The sequence below is a fragment of the Melanerpes formicivorus genome, unplaced genomic scaffold, assembly GCF_026170545.1.
Source record: "Melanerpes formicivorus ecotype bairdi unplaced genomic scaffold, bMelFor1.0.p_v2 SCAF_101, whole genome shotgun sequence".
Classification (NCBI taxonomy): domain Eukaryota; kingdom Metazoa; phylum Chordata; class Aves; order Piciformes; family Picidae; genus Melanerpes; species Melanerpes formicivorus.
This window is the reverse complement of record NW_027142453.1, coordinates 1863133-1885425: the sequence shown is the minus strand read 5'-3', so window position 1 is coordinate 1885425 and position 22293 is coordinate 1863133. Positions and strand designations below refer to the sequence as shown.

General features: G+C 45.1%; 1 long non-coding RNA gene across 1 annotated transcript in view; it reads left to right on the top strand.

The window, feature by feature from the left end:
• LOC137455552 (uncharacterized) overlaps positions 1–21889 on the top strand; it is a 258251-nt gene extending 236362 nt beyond the window's left edge. Inside the window, exons 6-7 of the long non-coding RNA XR_010990846.1 lie at positions 19820–19955; positions 21758–21889. This is a non-coding gene — a long non-coding RNA (uncharacterized lncRNA). The remainder of the gene's footprint in view (positions 1–19819; positions 19956–21757) is intronic.
• The last annotated feature ends 404 nt before the right edge of the window (positions 21890–22293 follow it).

Sequence of the window (22293 nt, the reverse complement as noted above, 5' to 3'; positions counted from 1 at the left end):
TGGAGCCCAGAAAGCAAACTGTATCTGGGACTGCATCAAAAGAAGTGTGGCAAGCAGGGTGGGGAAGGAGATTCTTCCCCTCTGCTCCAGTCTTGTGAGACCCCACCTGGAGTACTGTGATCAGCTCTGTGGCCTCCAGCATAAAAAAGACATAGAGCTGCTCAAGTGGGTTCAGAGCCACTAGAAAGCGATCAGAGGCTTGGAGCACCTCTTCTGTGAAGATAGGCAGAGGGAGTCAGGGTTGTTCAGTCTAGAGAATAGAATTAGAATTAGAATTAGAATTAGAATTAGAATTAGAATTAGAATTAGAATTAGAATTAGAATTAGAATTAGAATTAACCAGGTTGGAAAAGACCTTCGAGATCATTGAGTCCAACCTATCATCCAACACCATCTAATCAACTAAACCAAGGCTCTGAGAAGGCTTTCTAGCAGCCTTCCAGTACTTAAAGAGGGCCTATAACAAAGCTCTTACACGTGTATGTAGTGACAGGACAAAGGAGAAGGTACATTTAAATCAGATATAAGGAAGAAGTTAATCACTATGAGGGTAGTGAGGCACTTGGAACAGGTTGCCCAGAGAAGTTGTGGATGTCCCCTCCTGGGAATTGTTCAAGGCCAGATTGGATGGAGTTTCAAGCAACCTGATCTAGTGGAAGGTGTCCCTGCCCATGGCAGTGGAATTGAATTTAGATGGTTTTCAATATCTCTGCCAACCCAAACAATTCTGTGATTCTAAACAGAACTCCTCCAATAAATCAAGGTTTAGTCTTTCACAGTTTGTATCAAAACCTCTGTGGCAAAACAATGCAGCTGTAACACTTGTTTTCCCTCAGCCTTTTCCTCTATCTGCTGTTCATTTAGGATCTGATATGGCTCAGCTGAAGCCAGCTGAAAAGCCTTGAAGTTCAGTGGGAGCTGGATCATAGGCTAGAGTTCTAAGGGGCCAGCAGCTGAAAATATAAGACAGCAGGGAATATTAAAGAATCATGGGGCAAGGGAAGCATTTTTTGACCTGTGACTTTCTTCTATTGCTAAGTAATGGGAATGGTACTCTAGATGAAGTTATATGGTCATAATAAACAGATCCTGCATACAACAAGCTAATCAGATTCTGTTCTAGTTCAACCACCCACACAAACTGTCAGGCACTCTTCCACCAGGAACAATATCTCTCAATTAACTGTAATTAAGGTGTATTATAACAACAGGATGTGAAATTACATGGATCTGTCTCTTGACATTTCAAATTTGGTTGCTTTCTTTCTTGTTTGGTTTGGTTTGGTTTGGTTTTTTTTGCCAGGTCTCTTAGAATGGAATAGAACAGAATTAAGCAGGTTGGAAGAGACCTTCAAGATCATCAAGTCCAACCTATCATCCAACACCATCTAATCAACTAAACCATGGCACCAAGCACCCCATCCAGACTCTTCTTAAACACTGTGATGGTGACTCCACCACCTCCCTGGGCAGCACATTCCAATGGGCAATAACTCTCTCTGTATAGAACTTCTTCCTAACATCCAGCCTAAACCTCCCCTGGTGCAGCTTGAGACTGTGTCCTCTTGTTCTGGTGCTGGTTGCCTGGGAGAAGAGACCAACCCCCACCTCGCTACAACCTCCTTTCAGGGAGTTGTAGACAGCAAGAAGGTCTCTCCTGAGCCTCCTCTTCTCCAGGCTAAGCAACCCCAGCTCCCTCAGCCTCTCCTCACAGGGCTTGTGTTCCAAACCCCTCCCCAGCTTTGTTGCCCTTCTCTGGACACATTTTGATGTGCTTCACGTAATAGCAAAGGTCAGGCCATTCTCAGTGATGGATCTGTGTGTGTAAATCTTAGTACCACTGAGATGAGATGAGATGGAGGATGAATCTTCTCACCATTAAAGCCCCCTTAGAAACATGTATGGACCCTAATTAAAGTGAATTTCCCGGCCTGAATGTTGATTACCAGGAATCTAAGGGTCAAAGCTTGATTGCTTCATCCTGTGCAAAAACTGTGGTGGAGAGAGCAGGAATATTTGATACCTTGTCTTCAGGTTTTTCAGAGGATCTGTAGCCATCCATAGCAAGCATGATTTCTGTTTTCATTCACTAAGAAACCACACAAAGCTGGTTTTTTTTGTGTGCTGTTTGAAGCAAATTTTTTACTTGAGTCCCCAACAGAGGGGTTTGATTATCACCTAGAAAATTATTGCTTCTCCTCTGAGCTATGGTAGATATCAACTGTTCCCCAGCTGGTAAGCACTTGGAGACCTAACCAGTAGTAAAGCTTAGGTGTAGTGTGTGTACAGAGAGCTTGACACTTATGACTGTTAGCAGAATGAAAGGAAATTGACAACTATAAAATGAGGATTTCCTAGTTCAGGCATTTCTGAACATGTAACTAAACTGAATATTCTCCACCCTTTCCCTTACCCACAGTTATCCTGAAGAAGATTTACAGCATTTAATTTCTACCAAGGCTGAAATCGTGTTTGTACCCTGAAATATGGACTAATACATCAGTGTGCAAGGAGTCAATTGCTCTCTACAACTACCTGAAGGGAGGTTGTAGACAGGCAGAGGTTGGTCTCTTCTCCCAGGCAGCCAGTACCAGAACAAGAGGACAGAGTCTCAGGCTGCACCAGGGGAGGTTTAGGTTGGATGTTAGGGAGAAGTTCTATACAGAAAGAGTGATTGCCCATTGGAATGGGCTGCCCGGGGAGGTGGTGGAGCAATCATCATTGGAGGTGTTCAGGAGGAGACTTGATGGGGTGCTTAGTGCCATGGTTTAGTTGTATGAGTGGGTTGGATTGGTTGATGGGTTGGACACGATGATCTTGAATGTCTCTTCCAACCTATCCTATCCTATCCTATCCTATCCTATCCTATCCTATCCTATCCTATCCTATCCTATCCTATCCTATCCTATCCTATCCTATCCTATTCTGCAACTCCTCCCAGACTTGGTGATGCTTCATTCTGTGCCAGCAATGCACTTCATGGTGTCATCAACCTATGAAATCTGAGGAGGAGTTCACTGTTTCAGAGATGAGCATAGATGAAACTAGGTTTAGATTTCCACAGCATTAGGTATGATGCATAGATGATGAATTTAGGCTCAAGGTGAGGAGTAAGTTCTTTACAGAAAGAGATATTAGCCATTGGAATGTGCTGCCCAGGGAGGTGGTGGAGTTACCGTCCCTGGAGGTGTTCAAAAAGGGATCAGACGTGGCACTTGAAGCCATGGCTTAGTTAGTCAAGAGGTGTTGGATGGTAGGTTGGACTTGATGATCTCTGAGGTAATTTTCAACCTTATTGATTCTGTGATTCTATGGTTCTATGATATTTGCCTGAAGTGTTAGATGTCACAGAGCATATGCAACCAGAAGGTCTTGTATAAAACACTGAGGAAAGAAAGATGAAAAGCTACCTCCTGTGCAATTACACTGAGCAACTCTATTATGAGCTAAATTTAGGTGAACTACTCTATCTGTGATTGCATGATACAATCATGTTCCTGGGATTATTATTTTCATTTTACTTTATTTTCAGCTACTTCCATTCCCTATAACTATTTCATAGATTTATTTTGCCTGTGTTGATTACCCATTGGAATGTGCTGCCCAAGGAGGTGGTGGAGTCACCGTCATTGGAGGTGTACAGGAAGAGATTGGATGGGGTGCTTGGTGCCATGGTTGAGCTGATTAGATGGTGTCGGGTGATAGGTTGGACTTGATGATCTTTGAGGTCTCTTCCAACCTTGTTGATTCTGTGATTCTGTCTTTGCTAGAAAGCCTTCTCAGAGCCTTGGTTTAGTTGATTAGATGGTGTTGGATGATAGGTTGGACTCGATGATCTCAAAGGCTTTTTCCAACCTGGTTAATTGTATTCCATTCCATTCCATTCCATTCCATTCCATTCCATTCCATTCCATTCCATTCCATTCCATTCCATTCCATCCTATCCTATCCTATCCTATCCTATCCTATCCTATCCTATCCTATCCTATCCTATCCTATCCTATCCTACCCTATTCTATTCTATTCTATTCCATTTCATTCCATTCCATTCCATTCCATTCCATCCTATTCCAAATGATATATCTGATCAAGAAATGGCATGGTCACAAAGTTCTGATTTACTTTTAAGACACCAGTAAGCATTCTTTCAGTCTTATATTTCGTTTGTATCTTCTGTGCCCAAACTCCCTTGATCACACGAGGGAAATATTTTTGTACGCAGCGGTTATGCATGACTAAGAAGGGAGCTGTAGATAGAACAAGATGAAATGCAGGCTGTAATTTACACCTGACAAGAGTGTGAATTTCATTGCAAGTCCTTTTAAAGGGAACTTGCTATTTTCTTCACATTCAGATATACAGTGATTCCACATGAAGTTATGATCATTGCCCTTTTTTTTCTTCTTTTTTTTTGGGGGGGTGTGTGTTGTTCAACTCTGCATTGGGTTTGGGTTTTGGTAGCAAAAATAGATTCCTCAACCTAGTGCAATCCTGTGTTACCTGCAGGCCCAGGTCATGGTCCTGTGATGCTGGACATTGTGTCCAGTTCGGGGCTCCTCAATTTAAGAAGGATATTGAAACACTTGAATGTGTCCAGAGAAGGGCAATGAGGCTGGGGAGAGGTCTGGAGCACAGCCCTGTGAGGAGAGGCTGAGGGAGCTGGGGTTGCTTAGACTGGAGAAGAGGAGGCTCAGGGGAGACCTTCTTGCTCTCTACAACTACCTGAAGAGAGGGTGTAGCCAGGGGGAGGGGGAGTGGGGTTGGTCTCTTCTCCCAGGCAACCAGCAGGAGAACATGAGGACACAGTCTTGACCTGCACCAGGGGAGGTTTAGGCTCAAGGTGAGGAGAAGGTTCTTCATAGAAAGAGTTGTTGGCCATTGGAATGTGCTGCTCAGGGAGGTGGTGGAGTCACCATCCCTGGAGGTGTTCAAGAGGGGATTGGACGTGGCACTTGGAGCTGTGGTTTAGTTAGTCCTGAGGTGTTGGGTGACAGGTTGGACTTGATGATCTCTGAGGTCTTTTCCAACCTTATTGATTCTATGATTCTATGTTACCCCATAAGCAGAGAGACTATGCAAGATTTATAATGTATGGGATAAAGAAAGTATTATCACACCACTTCATGGGTGGGGGATCAAGCCATAGACAGTTTAAGTTACTTGCCCAAGGTCCACTGCAGAGTTTTACAAGTAATAGGAATCTCTGGCATCCCTGTCCATTTGATTTTCCATTTCTAGAGAACTGCAGACTCCTTATTTGTTTTGGCTGAATTACAGCTTTGGATAGCTTGGAAGATATTTAGAGATAGAAGAGGTCTATTAGTGTTTCCTCCTGAAAGAATTATTAGCAGGCAATTAAAAGAATAATAAATGGGACCCATTCAAACTGCTTCACTTGCTATTGCTCTCAGCTTCAGACAAGAAGGTACATGGAGGTCATTTAACCTGGCCACTTACATACCACGAGCCGCTAGTGTCACCTGGGCAGTCCTAAATTAAACCATATGCTTTGGACAGAAATACACCAAGTCTCACAAAGCACTGTCTATTCAAACCATATTGAAAGGACAGGGCTTTGTTCTCTATGTGCATCTGCATTGTACCTCCTGTAGTATCACCTGGATGAACAAGGGCAGTTCATACTCCTGTCATAGTATCAGTCAGAGTTGGAAGGGACCACAAGGATCATCTAGTTCCAAAGCCCCCTGCCATGGGCAGGGACACCCCACACTAGAGCAGGCTGGACAGAGCCTCATCCAGCCTGGGCTTAAACACCTCCAAGGATGGAGCTTCAACCACCTCCCTGGACAACCCATTCCAGGGCTTCACCACTCTCATGGGGAAGAACTTCCTCCTCACTTCCAGCCTCAATCTCCCCACCTCCAGCTTCATTCCATTGCCCCTAGTCCTATCACTACCTGACATCCTGAGAAGTCCCTCCCCAGCCTTCCTGTAGGCCCCCTTCAGATACTGGAAGGCCACAATGAGGTCACCTTGGAGCCTTCCCTTCTCCAGACTGAACAGCCCCAACTCCTTCAGTCTGTCCTCATAGGAGAGGTGCTCCAGCCCTCTGATCATCCTCGTGGCCCTTCTCTGGACACCTTCCAGCACCTCCAGATCCCTCTTGTAATAGGGGCTCCAGAAGTGGAGGCAGTACTCCAGGTGGGGTCTCACCAGAGCTACAAGTGCACCTCCCTTGCCCTGCTAGCCACACTTCTGACGCAGCCCAGGATCTGATTGGCTTTCCGGGCTGCAAGTGCACATTGAGAGCTCATGTTGAGCTTCTCCTCCACCAGCACCCCCAAGTCTCTCTCCTCAGGGCTGCTTTCCAGCCAGTCACTGCCCAACTGCCCACTGCCCAGGCACTGCCCACTGTCACTTTAATCTCTTGCATCATCACTTTGGAGCTTAAAAGGGCAAAAAAAACATTAATAGCACAAGCAGAGATGGTGTCAAAGAGGAATGGACACTGACCCTGACACCCTGTTCTCCCTCCTGTGTGCCAGAAGAGCTCTGTGCTGCTGTAGGAAAGACTTCGAGCAGCGGCCATCGAGCTGCACTGGGGGAAGCTGAGGGAAACTGCTGTCTCCCAATGCCCTCCACATGGTCTGTGTCCTCTGCACATTCAAAGGGTGAAGTCAAGATTTAGTCTCAGGACAGGAGTTTACCAGGTGACAATATAAAGAAGCAAGTCAAAAGCCATCAGTTAGCATATTCATAGCTAAGGGCCAAATGCTTTATTCATAATGTTGCAGAGAAAGTATTAACACTGCATTTGTTTAAAAAGTAACCAGAAAGCTATTTGTGACCCTTATAATACACATGTGAAGCAGTCCTATGCTGGTTTACACTGGTTACATTCTGCTTTATATTTTCCAGAGGGCCAATTTGCAAGGATGTTTCCTTCAGTAGCAATTGCTACTTATGAATATAAGTAACTAATTTACCAAAGCTTCACACAGCCAGTTCAGGCTTCTGCTTCATAGTTAAAGGCTCTGTAAATATTTTTGTCGTCAATGTTGTTGAACATGAGCCAGCAGTCTGCCCAGGTGGCCAAGAAGGCCAATGGCATCCTGGCCTGCATCAGGAATAGTGTGGCCAGCAGGAGCAGGGAGGTCATTGTGCCCCTGGACTCTGCACAGGTTAGGGCACACCTTGAGTCCTGTGTCCAGTTCTGGACCCCTCAATTTAAGAAGGATACTGAGACACTTGAATATGTCCAGAGAAGGGCAACAAGGCTGGGGAGAGGTCTGGAGCACAGCCCTATGAGGAGAGGCTGAGGGAGCTGGGGTTGCTTAGCCTGGCGAAGAGGAGGCTCAGGAGAGGCCTTCTTGCTCTCTACAACTCCCTGTAGGGAAGTTGTAGCCAGGTGGGGGTTGGTCTCTTCTCCCAGGCAACAAGCACCAGAACATGAGGAGACAGTCTCAAGCTGCACCAGAGGAAGTTTAGGCTCTAGGTGAGGAGAAAGTTCTTCCCAGAAAGAGTGATTGGCCATTGGAATGTTCTGCCCAGGGAGGTGGTGGAGTCACCGTCCCTGCAGGTGTTCAAGACGGGATTGGATGTGACACTTGAAGCCATGGTTAGTCCTGAGGTGTTGGGTGACAGGTTGGACTTGATGATCTCTGAGGTTTATTCCAACCTTATTGATTCTCTGATTCTATGATCTTGTTGAGTTTGGATTGTTTCTGATTGTATCTTGAAGACTGGAAGTACTGTGTTGCAGTGAAGTAAGAGTAAAGTAAATACATTATTCTTGTTATTGCCCTTGTTATTAGAAAATATTTATACAGCACAGTAAATTTACATTGTACTTTACCAACACAGATAAAGGGAAATTCTCTGCCCTGAAGAGCTTATAATTCACACCAGACAAACAAACCTACAACACTTTGGAAAGTGGTGGGTGGAAGGATTATTTACTATGTGAAAGTGGAGGACCTGCATGAGGAGAGAGGAGGATATTAACAGCATCATCATCAGTATTCCTGATTTTACATGACAGTAGCACTTTAAATGTCTCAAAAGGTTTGGAAGTATGGCTGCAGGAGGTACTATGCAGAAGCCTGGCAGTGGGGTGGCTTGCTCCTGGATCTCAGAGCATCACTGATTCACTGACATTCCTGCCTGAAGGCTTCCTGGCTAAAGCCAGCATCAGTCCAATTACAGAACAAGGGGCACCTAGGCCTCTAATAGGTTTTAGCCTGGCCTGAGGGAAAATCCACATGATTTCCTGCCCTGAAATAGGAGAAAGCACTCAGGCAAAGCAGAATGGAAGAGTTGTTGGTTGGGTAAAGGTACAGCAAGACTACCTGGGGGGACAATTTTTAGCATCATTGTATTCACCCTGATCTGCTGCTCGAGCCTCCTCTGCCCCGTCCTCTGAAAGCTAGTTACAATAGGGAAGACTAAAAATAGTTTTGTTGCATGATCATAGCTGATGCACAGTAATTGCTCTTCTCCTGCTCTGACCTTGTGTTAAACACAGGATTGCTTCTCCTTTAATGGAAAAGCAAGGTGTCCCAAGTGTCCTCTGAAGAATACTACACCCACAGAGTATGTGATAGCCCTAAATTTGCAGCCCTGCTGTAACTTGTTAGTAATCCCATGCACAACTGTTCATAAACCAGATGAAATTCTTGTCCCTGTTTAGCAACTTCGAAACTCTGCTAAAACCTAACAGATCTGAGGGAGCAGAAAGAGCTTGGAAGCTCTGTTCCGTCCTGTGGAAGGTGGAAAATCTTCTTTGTTCCCCTCATTTACCCACGGTAAACAACCTGGGGAAAGGGAAAGGACAGGGAAACTCCCTGTAGCTGTTCTTCTTAATAAAATTAGATGCTGCCCCCAGGCATTGCATGAAGAATAAAGAAAGCTAGCAGCAGCCTGGCCAGAGCTAATGAGCAGAAATAGGAGGCTCTGATAGCTGAGAGAGGTGCATGGTCTGCCTTGAGAAGGGCAAGAAAGCTGGTGAGGAGTTTGGAGCACAAGCCACATGTGGAGAGGCTGAGGGAGCTGGAGTTGATTAGCCTGGAGAAGAGGAGGCTCAGGGCAGACCTTCTTGCTTTCTACAACTACTTGAAGGGAGGTTGTAGCCAGGTGGGGGTTGGTCTGTTCTGCCAGGCAACCAGCACCAGAACAAGAGGACACAGTCTCAAGCTGCACCAGGGGAGGTTTAGGCTGGATGTTAGGAAGAAATTCCTCACAGAAAGAGTGGTTGGCCATTGGAATGGGCTGCCCAGGGAGGTAGTGGAGTCACCATCACTGGAAGTGTTTAAGAAGTGACTTAATGGGGCACTTGGTGCCATGGTTTAATTGATCAGATGGTGTTGGGTGATAGGTTGGACTCGATGATCTCAAAGGTCTTTTCCAACCTGGTTAATTCTAGTCTAGTCTAGTCTAGTCTAGTCTACAAGGAGCAAAGGAGTTGTGTCAGGTAAAGAAATGGGAGTGAGGAGATGAGGAAGGAAAGATCCAGGATGATTTTTCTCTCCAGAGAACAAGTGGATGCAGGGCATCACAGTCGTAGGAAGTATGTTTAAGTGGGCAGCTCCCCTTGTCAAACACTAATAGTCATATGTTGGCATATTCACTGGGGATGGACACACACAAAAACAATCAGAAAGCAAACCAGCTCTCTCTCTCTCTGAATATCCATAGCTATCTATATCTGGGGACATTATCATGGTTTATTTCAAACTGACTCATGATTCCTGCTCATCTGAGGTTTGCTGTGTGGGAGTTTTCAGACAGACAAATAACAGGAGAGGTAGCTGAGTCCCTTGGGTCTGAGTGTCTTGCTGGGATTCATATGGCATGCAGGTAGATGAGTGGTAGTCGAGTTCCAAAGGCACAATTCACTCAGCCCTGCTCATCTCATCCCATGAGTGTCTGGCAAAGCAGATGTCCATATTCAAAACTGCAGCATAGTCTTCCAGGCAGAGAAGCAAGGCACATATCTCAACGTGGTTTCATTGCCTAGTGAAATGCCAGGTGTCTGAAACAGGTTGTCAGGAGTATCTGGTTCTCCACATTGTCAATGAGGACGTCAGGAAAGCTCAAGCATCAACATCTGCACTGGCTGAAGTTCAGTAAGGTGAATCCCCCTTCCCCTAACAAAACAAAGCACTGTAATAAACAATGCTCTCTTGGCTGTGAAAAGATATTTGGATGAAGGAATGGCCTGGGGCAGAGTAAGGTACAAAATGTGACTTCATTGTAAGGGGAAGCGCAGAGTCAGTGGATGGAAACAACAACAACCAACCAACAACAAACCAAAAACACAGCAAAGAAAAGCAAGAAAGAGTCTTGTGAGGTAAATGGAGAAGGACAGGAGATATACTAACAGGAATGAAAGTTCTTCACTGAGAGAGTCATTAGCCATTGGAATGGGCTGCCCAGGGAGGTGGTGGAGTCACCATCCCTGGAGGTGTTCAAGAGGGGACTGGACGTGGCACTTGGTGCCATGGTTTAGTCATGAGGTCTGTGGTGACAGGTTGGACTTGATGATCTTGGAGGTCTCTTCCAACCTTGGTGATTCTGTGATTCGGTGTGAATGGAAGGAATACAAGATAAATGAGAAGAGGGAACACACTACCAGTTTAGAGCTGGTAGCTGGAGTAAAGAATCTAAGCATGATGTGCTAACAGGGGGTGGCAGCTTTGAGAGTGAGGACAGATGTAAGTTGATAGAAAAGGCAGTGGTTTTTTCTCTTAAGAAGAATTTTTCACCAGAAACCTTGAATAAAACAAATAAACAAACAGATAATAATAATAATAATAATAATAATAATAATAATAATAATAATAATAATAATAATAATAATAGCAGCACTAAACAAACCTAAACCTCTTTTCTACAGTTTCACTCCCAGCCATCACTGAGGAAATATTTGATGGCTGTGCTTAAAATGTTGATCAATACGACTTCAGATCGCTTCAGTACTCTGCAGAAAATGTGCTCTGCGCATCACCCAGGCACTTACCCAAGGACACTTAGATGTCAACTCTTGTCACAAATTGTTCCAATGATGAAAGAGTATTTAAAAAATATGAAAATGGTTGCATTGGCAGAAAGGGACCTGGGAGTACTGGTTGACAACTGGCTGAACATGAGCCAGAAGTGTGCCCAGGTGGCCAAGAAGGCCAATGGCATTCTGCCCTGAATCAATAATTGTGGCCAGCAGGAGCAGGGAAGTCATTGGGCCCATGTACTCAGCACTGTTTAGGCCACATCTTGAGTCCTGTGTCCTGTTCTGGGCCCCTCAATTTAAGAAGGACATTGAGACACTTGAAAGTATCCAGAGAAAGGCAATGAGGCTGGGGAGTGGTCTTGGGCACAAGCCCTATGAGGAGAGGCTGAGGGAGCTGGGATTGTTTAGGCTGGAGAAGAGGAGGCTCAGGGGAGCCCTTATTGCTGTCCACAACTACCTGAAGGGTGGTTGTAGCCAGGTGGGGGTTGGTCTCTTCTCCCAGGCAACCAGCACCAGAACAAGAGCATAGAATAGAATAAACCAGGTTGGAAGGGACCTTCAAGATCATCATGTCCAACCCATCAACCAATCCAACCCACCTAATCAACTAAACCATGGCACCAAGCACCCCATCAAGTCTCCTCCTGAACACCTCCAATGATGGTGACTCCACCACCTCCCCGGGCAGCGCATTCCAATGGGCAATCACTCTCTCTGTACAGAACTTCTTCCTAGCACAGTCTCAAGCTGTTCCAGGGGAAGTTTAGACTTGAGGTGAGGAGAAAGTTCTTCCCAGAAAGAGTGATAGGCCATTAGAATGTGCTGCCCAGGGAGGTGGTGGAGTCTCCATCCCTGGGGGTGTTCAAAAAAGGATTGGATGTGGCACTTGAAGCCATGGTTTAGTTAGTCCTGAGGTGTTGGGTGACAGCTTGGACTTGATGATCTCTGAGGTCTTTTCCAACCTTATTGATCCTATGATTCTAAGATGACTATGGCACAAGCGTTTCATATTCATTGTTTCTTCTCCCAGCTTGTTGATTCTATGATTCTGTGAAATGAAGACATTTAAAGGAAGGATTGGTCTAATTCAGCCAGTGCACCACAGCCCTCTTTAAACCGGAAGCAAGCGATTCGCAATTGCAAGGTACCTTGGCAGAGGGAAAACCGAGACACAACCATCAATTCACGACAGCGTTTTGTGTTGAAGGAATAATCAGGGCCTGTTTTCATCAAGGCTCTGCTGCATTGCTTGTCTGCAAAGTTGTTTTTTTTTATTCTTCTTCTTTTTTTTTCCCCCTTCCAGCTGATTTTGGAAGTGCATGTGCTTTTTCAATCACTAAGCTGGACTTCTGTAATGCTTTGCTTAATGTGCCTCCAGATTCTGTTATTCATAGACTTCGGCATATTCAGGCTGCAGCTGCTAAACTGCACACAAAAGAAAAAGCGCATTTGTGACCTGCTAAATCTGTGCTCTGAGGTGCCAGTGAAGTCTGGAGCTAGGCATGAAATATTAGCAGGTGACCTTTCAAGGAACATCACAAGAGAATACCTGTTTATCTTGGAAGACCTTGGGCTGATTCTTTGCTTTGTTTTTCAGTACTGAAGTCTTCCAGGGTTCTGCTTTCAAAGGGAAATCTGGCCTCTGCGTGTACCACGTGTTGTGTTCAAGAAGTGCTGGGGCAGAGGATTTAAGTAGTGCAGCATCTCAAATGAGCAGCTCTTCCAGAAAATGTATTTTGTGCAAATTGGCTTTGTTACATGTAGAGAGGAACTGTAAATATATTGTGGTCTTTCTCTGAGTTATCTTAGTCTTACCCAGTATGGCTGTGATTGACTTGTTAGCTCAAGCTGTGCCAGGGGAGGTTTAAGCTGGATGTTAGGAAGAAGTTCTTCATAGAAAGAGTGACTGGTCCTTGGAATGGGCTGCCCAGGGAGGTGGTGGAGTCACCATCACTGGAGGTGTTTAGGAATAGACTGGACGAGGCACTTGGTGCCATGGTTTAGTTAGTCCTGAGGTCTTGGGTGACACATTGGACTTGATGATCTTTGAGTTCTTTTCCAACCTCATTGATTCTATGATTCTAAGGTGACTATGGCACAAGTGTTTCATATTCATTGTTTCTTCCTAAGATAGTCAAGAAGAAAGGCACTGTGACTGACAGCCAGTCCTTCACAGAATCAATGAGGTTGGAAGAGACCTTCCAGATCATCAAGTCCAACCAATCAGCCAACCCTATCTAATCACCTAAACCATCTAGCTTCTTTTATTTTCTTCCTTCTTTACTGAGAATCCAGTTTTCAGATGGAGAAATAAAATCCCTGGGAAGAACCAGTGCAAAACACTTGATGTATTTGCAATGACAGCTGGAGCTAGCCTGGTAAATCACCTGTACCTCAGCAGGTCAGTTCGAGCGTGGCCAACCTAATGACTGCTGTCCTATGAGTCACAGTGAACAGTAGCAAACACTTTGCACACGCTGTTCTGTTAAGAACTGGAGAACTTGCCTCGATGCAACAGTTCACCAGACATCACATTGCTCCTTCCTGTCTGTGTTGTCTCAAGAACTGGCACCAGTATCATTTAGTGCCTTTGCTCCTCATAGTCCTGGATTTCAAAAGGTTGACGGCATCAGGCTTTTCCTTGGAAGATTCTTGTCCAGAGAAGGTTAACAAATCTGGGGAGAGGCCTCGAGCACAAGCCCTATGAGGAGAGGCTGAGGCAGATGGGATTTTTTAGCCTAAAGAAGAGGAGGCTCAGGAGAGACCTTCTTGCTCTCTACAACTACCTGAAGGGATGTTGTAGCCAGGTGGGGGTTGGTCTCTTCTACCAGGCAACCAGCACCAGAACAAGAGGACACAGTCTCAAGCTGCACCAGGGGAGGTTTAGGCTTGAGATGAGGAGAAAGTTCTTCATAGACAGAATTGTTAGCTATTAGAATATGCTGCCTGGGGAGGTGGTGGAGTCACCATCACTGGAGATGTTCAAGAGGGCATTGGACGTGGCATTTGGTGCCATGATTTAGTTAGTCCTGAGGTGTTGGGTGACAGCTTGGACTTGATGATATCTGAGGTCTTTTCCAACCTTATTGATTCTATGATTCTATGATTTAGTGGTCACTAAAATTAGACAAACAGGTGAAATGCCTGGAGGCCACTCAGTAGGTTGGTGTCAGAGGCAGACAGACAACTTCCATCTTTCATCCCAGGGCCAGCTGCTGACCTGGGCTCTCCACAGAGCCTCGTTACAGTGATGCATTTAATCAGCCTTGCTCCACGTCTTCATTCATCGTCTGTGTTGTTATGGATATCTAAAGGGTAGGATTTTAACTTAGCAATCTGCTGTGTTATTGAATTAGTTTTATGCTGTGTTAATTTCTTTGTCTCGTGGCATTCATTGCCTGCGATAATTGATGCACAATATATAACCGACTTCTGTATTCATTTGGGTAACTGCATTTAATTGCCTGGTATAAAATATGCGTACTAAGTACAATCTGCTATGACTGCTATGACTGTGAAGTGCTCATTGGTATGGACTTGAGGGTGCTTTATCTTCCTGACAATCTGTCTGGGGAAAGTCTGAGTGTCTCCCACAATCCACCATCCAAGAACTGGTACTTGCATTTTGGCTGCCAAAAGAGAGGCCACAAAAAGGAGTCACATGGAATCGCTTCACAAGGTGTTTGCACTGAAATTTCCTTCATCAGAGGCTCTCAGATAACAAAGCTTGTATTAACATGCTTGCCCCCCCCCAAACCTCAAGGAACAGCAGAGCCCAGAAGATTTTATATGTTTGCTCCTGTAAATGAGGAGTAGGGGTTTATTTGCTTCTGAAGCTGCTCCTCTGGAGTAAAGCCACATCCCTGCAGAAGTGTTTAGAAACACACATTTCTTTTACATATATCTTCAGGTCATTAATGCCTAGAGGAGTAATAATGAATTATAAATCAGGAAGGCTTCCTAAAGGTGTGCTGTCAGTGAAGTGGTGTTGATTAATGTCTGCTCAGGATGCACAGAATCCTTGCATAAGCTTGTGCTGTCTTGCCTGTTAATCCAGTATTACAGTGATTCCCTTTACCTTTAAGAAAGCAGGAATCCTTGCTACGAAATGTGGTTCTCATCAAGCACAGCTCTTTGTTTTTCATATGGCCTGGTGAGTGGGTTTGTTTGTTTCCATGGATTGTTTTGTTTCCAGTGTCATAGAATCACAGAATCAATAAGGTTGGAAAAGCCTTCAAAGATCATCAAGTCCAACCTGTCACCCAACACCTCATGACTACTAAACCATGGCTTCAAGTGCCACATCCAGTCCCTTCTTGAACATCTCTAGGGAAGCTGACTCCACCACTTCCCTGGGCAGCACACTCCAACGGCTAACAACTCTCTCTGTGAAGAACTTTCTCCTCACCTCCAGCCTAAACTTCCCCTGGCACAGCTTGAGACTGTGTCCTCTTGTTCTGATGCTGGTTGCCTGGGAGAAGAGACCAACCCCCACCTGCCTACAACCTCCTTTCAGGTAGTTGTAGAGAGCAAGAAGGTCTCCCCTGAGCCTTCTCTTCTGCAGGCTAAAAAGTCCCAGCTCCCTCAGCCTCTCCTCACAGGGCTGTGCTCGAGGCCTCTCAACAGCCTCTTTGCCTTTACTTGAGACACATTCAAATGTCTCAATGTCCTTCTTAAACTGAGGGGCCCGGAACTGGACACAAGTGAAGGGCTGTAGTAGTGCAGTGTCTGAGCCATACAAGAAATGCTGACATTTGCCCAGTGATGATTTTACTTCAAGTATTAGTGAAATTTTACTTTTCTGAACTTTCAAGCTTTTAAACAAAAGCTAATGTTTGAGTCTAAATCAAGTGTGAAATCCCTGTGAGATTATTTTGGCCATATTATGCTTCTCTGTGTTAATGTAACTGGTGAGTTGTCAGCCGAAGGGATATTCACAATTAATGTTCTTAAAGAAGCTGGTTTATACACTCTGTGTCCTTCAGGATATAGCATTAGTTCTGCCTACATCTTGCTGCAAATTATTCAGTGTTCATAGGTGCATTTACGCTTGTTATTCAGCTCTCTGCCACTGACAAAATAGCTTGCAGCAGTTCTTGGTTAGATAGGACTAGTTCCACTTTAGGCACTTCACACACTCTTTTGTGCTTTTGCCCTGATTTAACCTGCACTGCATCCATGTCCTGCTGATAAAACAGTAAACTTGATGGCCAGAGAGAAAGCAAAGATGCACAGTGTCAGCATGGGCTATGAGAGTATGTTTTGAGCAAAGATTTCATGGCACATTGGACAGAGTGAGTGGCATAGGGCAGCAAGAATTTGACTGATTAACCCACTGACTCTGCTTTATGTTCTTTCTCCTTTGCAAGGACTTCAACAAATGCATGTGGCTAATTCATGAAAGTAGGGAGCAGGGAGGTAACTTTCCCCCTGTACACAGCACGTGTTAGGCCACACCTTGAGTCCTGTGTCCAGTTCTGGGCCCCTCAGCTTAGGGAAGATATTGTCTTGCTGGAATGTGTCCAGAGAAGGTTAACAAAGCTGGGGAGGGGTTTAGAGCACAAGCCCTATGAGCAGAGGCTGAGGGAGCTGGGGTTGCTTAGCCTGGAGAGAAGGAGACTCAGGGGAGACCTTCTTGCTTTCTACAACTCCTTGAAAGGAGGTTGTAGCCAGGTGGGGGGTGGTCTCTTCTCCCAGGCAACCAGCACCAGAACAAGAGGACACTGTCTCAAGCTGTACCAGGGGAGGTTTAGACTGGATGTTAGGAAGAAATTCTTCATAGAGAGAGTGATTGGCCATTGGAATGTGCTGCCCAGGGAGGTGGTGGAGTCACCATCATTGGAGGTGTTTAGGAGGAGACTGGATGGGGTGCTTGATGCCATGGTTTAATTGATTAGATGGTGTTGGGTGATGGGTTGGACACGATTTTCTTGAAGGTTTTTTCTAACCTGGTCTATTCTATTCTATTCTATTCTATTCTATTCTATTCTATTCTATTCTATTCTATTCTATTCTATTCTATTCTATTCCAAAATCTGAAACAGGTGAAGAATCTAGTAGAAGGCAAACACCAAACTAATCTATTAATTCTTGATAGGCTGAGGTAGGCAGAGATCTAGTTCAATATCTGATTCTTTATCAAGCAGCTCCCATTTCTGGCAAAGCCAGTACAACTGCAGTGTTGATTTGGGGTGAAGAAAGTGTAGAGCTCAGCAGCAGACCTCATTATGTCACTCGGTGCACACTTCACAAGGCACTGAAACAGGGAGAAGGGTTGGCAGAGAGAGTTCAACAACCACTTTCTGCCCTTTATGCCAATAGTCCATCTCCATCTATGACACCTTTGCCCCAAAGCCATGAGGCAGCACCTCCTTGCTCCCCAGTAGTCAGGGTGATGCTTTGTGGGTACAAGGAACTAGCACATAGCAAAGTCTGAAGAGGCATTTGATTGCTGTTGGTTTTCAGACATGATTGCCCATTGGAATGGGCTGCGTGGGGAGGTGGTGGAGTCACCATCATTGGAGGTGTTCAGGAGGAGACTTGATGGGGTGCTTGGTGCCATGGGTTAGTTGTTTAGGTGGGTTGGATTGGTTGATGGGTTGGACACGATGATCTTGAAGGTCTCTTCCAACCTGGTTTATTATTATTATAATTATTATCAAGGCCATAAGGCTCCCAGTTCCAGGAAGAAGTGACCCACTCTCATCTGGCCTATTCAGCATGTGTTTGTGAATTAGGATTGATTTGGGAATGATTCATATAAACAACGAGGGAGGAGTGGGGGGAACTGCACTGTGTGAGGAATAACTTATTGACAAGGAATTATTCATCCAACTCTAACCTTGAAACAGATGTTTGTGGTCAGAAGTTCATAGCCTTAGCAGGAAAGAGCTAAGTACAAGTTTACAAAGCTGATCAGGAAACAGCCAGGGTTTAAAAAGTTGACATAAATCTCAGGTGGCTTGCCTTCTGTTTAGTCCTATTCCCTGCAGAGGACGTTCATTCAATGTTTGTTTGGTGTTTATAGGCGTCATTTAAAAGCCAGATTTATCATGAGATGATTTTATGTTATGTATAATGAATAGTGGAGATCAAATAAGAATTGGAATTGCAAATTCAAGGCTTAAGAGCTGATAAATATTGACTTTTAAATAGACCCACTGTAGATTTGAACAAAATGCTTTTTAACTTACTGTACTGGTTACTTGAAAATTCCCAGGTGGCCAAGAAGGCCAATGGCATCCTGGTCTGCATCAGGAACAGTGTGGCCAGCAGGAGCAGGGAAGTCATTGCGTCCCTTGGACTCAGCACTGGTTAGGCCACACCTTGAGTCCTGTGTCCAATTCTGGGCCCCTCAGATTAGGAAAGATTGAGTCTCCTCTTCTCAGGGGTGACCTTATCACTCTCTACAACTACCTGAAGGGAGGTTGTAGACAGGCAGAGGTTGGTCTCTTCTCCCAGGCAGCCAGTACCAGAACAAGAGGACACAGTCTCAGGCTGCGCCAGGGGAGGTTCAGGTTGGATATTAGGAAGAAGTTCTATACAGAAAGAGAAATTGCCCATTGGAATGGGCTGCCTGGGGAGGTGGTGGAGTCGCCATCATTGGAGGTGTTCAGGAGGAGACTTGATGGGGTGCTTGGTGCCATGGGTTAGCTGTTTGGGTGGGTTGGATTGGTTGATGGGTTGGATGCGATGATCTTGAAGGTCTCTTCCAACCTGGTTTGGTTTATTCTAAATAAAGGTTTATTCTAAATAAAGATGTTGACTTGCTGGAAAGTGTCCAGAGAAGGGCAACAAAGCTGGGGAAGGGTTTGGACCACAAGCCCTATGAGGAGAGGCTGAGGGAGCTGGGGTTGCTTAGCCTGGAGAAGAGGAGGCTGAGGGGAGACCTTCTTGCTCTCTACAACTACTTGAAGGGAAGTTGTAGACAGGTGGAAGTTTCTCTCTTCTCCCAGGCAACCAGCACCAGAGCAAGAGGACACAGTCTCAAGCTGCACCAGGGGAGGTTGAAGCTGGATGTTAGGAAGAAGTTCTTCCCAGAAAGAGTGATTTGCCATTGAAATGTGCTGCCCAGGGAGGTGGTGGAGTCACCATCCCTGGAGGTGTTTAGTAGGAGACTGGATGGGTTGCTTGGTGCCATGGTTTAGTTGATTAGATGCTGTTTGGTTATAGGTTGGACTCCATTATCTCCAAGGTCTTTTCCAGCCTGGTTAATTCTATTCTATGATTGATTTTGCAAGGGTTTTGTGTGGTAAAGAAAGAGCTTTTCAAAGGTATCGAGCACTGAGCTAACTCAACTCCCATGGCTGCTGAGAGTCCCTTTCTATTCATTTGAAAGTATTAAATTCATAGAGAGTGTTGGATGATAGGTTGGAGTTGATGACCTCAAAGGCCTTTTCCAACCTGGTTAATGCTATTCAATTCATTGCAGGGTAATTGTTTTTTCTCCTTTCAGCTCAGAACAGGAGACTGTTTCCCTGAAACTTGCATCAGCAGTTAATTGTTTTTTTTTGTTTTAATTTTTTTAAATGAAACCATATTCATCCCCTAACATGCTCTTTCAGCTGCTGCCTTCATGCTGAGGATGCTGCGCAGCTACTGATAAGACCTAATCTGTGAGGAGCTTTGCAGCAGTCTGACAGGTTCATACATGGCACTGTTTGTTCAGCAGGCAAGGATGAGAATTCACTGAAACACCTCTACAGTAGCCACTAAATGTGTGCAAGGAGGCTTGGGCTGGCAAGCCAGCCAGAATGGGCCAGAGCTTCGAGTAGATTCCCAAAGCTGTCTGTTGTTCTGCAGGTATGTTCAGATTGTGGCACTTGGTTGCTGATTTTGCCTCTTCTCTTTCAGAGCCTAATGAGCTGTGTGTGGATCCTGCACTTACTGACGTCCCATCTCAAGATGCTGCTAATACAGTAGTGAATTATTCCTAGCTGAAGAAGTCTAACAGGAGCAAAAGGAACTGGGGAAAAAGCAATGGCTGCCGGTAAATATCTCAGATCTGCAAAGGTCATAGGAAAGCAGCTGGAGAGGGCTGATTTCAGCTGTGACTGGGGAAGAGGGAAGCACAAATGTACGATCAAACCTGGTGTTTGGGGGTTAACTGTCAGAAAGGTACCGTCCCTTAGTTATTTGATCCGCTATAGCCATGATAAGTCTCTTCTCTTTTTACAACAAAACTTGTTATCTCCCATAATGAATCAAAGAATCACCAAGGTTGGAAGAGGCCTCAAAGATGATCTAGTTCCAGGTGGCAAGGAAGGTCAATGGCATCATGGCCTGGATCAGGAACAGTGTGGCCAGCAGGAGCACGGAAGTCATTGTGCCCCTGGACTCAGCACTGGTTAGGCCACACCTTGAGTCCTGTGTCCAGTTCTGGGCCCTTCAGTTTAGGAAAGATGTTGAGTTGCTGGAAGGTGTCCAGAGAAGGGCCGCAAAGCTGGGGAGGGGTTTGGAGCACATCCCTGTGAGGAGAGGCAGAGGGAACTGGGGTTGCTTAGCCTGGAGAAGGCTCAGGGGAGAACTTCTTGCTGTCTACAACTGCCTGAAGGGAGGTTGTAGCCAGGCAGAGGTTGGTCTCTTCTCCCAGGCAACCAGCACCAGAACAAGAGGACACAGCCTTAGGCTGCACCAGGGGATGTTTAGGCTGGATGTTAGGAAGAAGTTCTTCCCAGAAAGGGCTGCCCAGGGAGGTGGTGTAATCACTATCACTGGAGGTGTTTAAGGAGAGCCTGGATGGGGTGCTTGGTGCCATGGTTTACTTGATTAGATGGTGTTGGGTGATAGGTTGCACTCAATGATCTCAAAGGTCTCTTCCAACCTGGTTAATTCTATTCTATTTATCTTAAATCTTTACCAAGAAACCCACATTGTTCCTAATGGAAAACAGATCTTTTCATAAGGTGTGTTTGGTTGTCACAGCTTTCTGACGAATTGCCACAGATAATATAGAATTAAATTAAATCAGAGGATTGCAGGGCAATTCATTCAGGTCGTCTTTATTCATTCAGGAAGGTCTTTAGTTCAACCTCCTGGCCAAAGCAAGGATAGCTGTAGGTTCAGACCAGCTGTTCAGGACTCTACCTATTTGAGTCTTGAAAGCTGGTGACTCCACATCATGTTCCACTGCTGTTCTCATGGTGAAAAGATTTTCCATATAGCTAGCATGAATCTCTCTTCTTTCATTGCATGCCAGTGGAATGTTTGCAATGTTAGAATAGAATAGGAATAGAATTAGCCAGGTTGGAAAAGACCTTTGAGATCATTGAGTCCAACCTATCACCCAACACCATCTGATCAATTAAACCATGGCACCAAGCACCCAATCCAGTCTCATCCTAAACACCTCCAGTGATGGTGACTCCACCACCTCCCTGGGCAGCACATTCCAATGGCCAATCTCTCTTTCTGGGAAGAACTTGTTCCTAACATCCAGCCCAAACCTCCCCTGGCACAGCTTGAGACTGTGTCCTCTTGTTCTGGTGCTGGTTGCCTGGGAGAAGAGACCAACCTGCACTTGGCTACAAACTCCCTTCAGGCAGTTGAAGAGAGCAAGAAGGTCTTCCCTGAGCCTCCTCTTCTCCAGGATAAGCAACCCCAGCTCCCTCAGCCTCTTATGTTTTGCTATGTAATACCAAGCAGTATTATCAATGGTCTAAAAGATTCATCATAATTCAGAAACCAAACAAACTGAAAATAAGCAGAGTTTATGATATCTTATTCTCAATGAAGGGTTTGGATAAAAATGTCTTAGACTATTCTACTTAGAGTGCGTTTCTTTTCTTGCAGCAGCTGATGGTTTGGGAAGCATAGCTATAGATACCACACAACTGAACATGTCAGTCACTGATCCAACAGCCTGGGCTACAGCTATGAATAATCTGGGGATGGTTCCAGTAGGACTAGCTGGACAACAGCTTGTGACAGGTAAGATTTCTAGAGGTCTCCTGTACCATCCATGAATTGTTCAAGTCCTTTCAAAAATATATATGGAATGACTCCAAAGGATATTCTATTTTTACATTCTAAAACATCACCTATTATTAATATTGCATCCTGTGTATTCATTTCTTCTTGTGGCAGCTGTAGAAACCATTGAAACCGTGTGGAAATGCTAAAATTCTTTGGAGACATTAATAAAACTAAGCCACTGATCCTTATTCTGGGTCAAGATGTGCTGGAACGTGTCCAGAGAAGGGCCACAAGGATGAGCAGAGGGCTGGAGCACCTCTCCTGTGAGCACAGACTGAAGGAGTTGGGGCTGTTCAGTCTGGAATAGAGAAGGCTCCAAGGTGACCTAATTGTGGTCTTCCAGTATCTGAAAG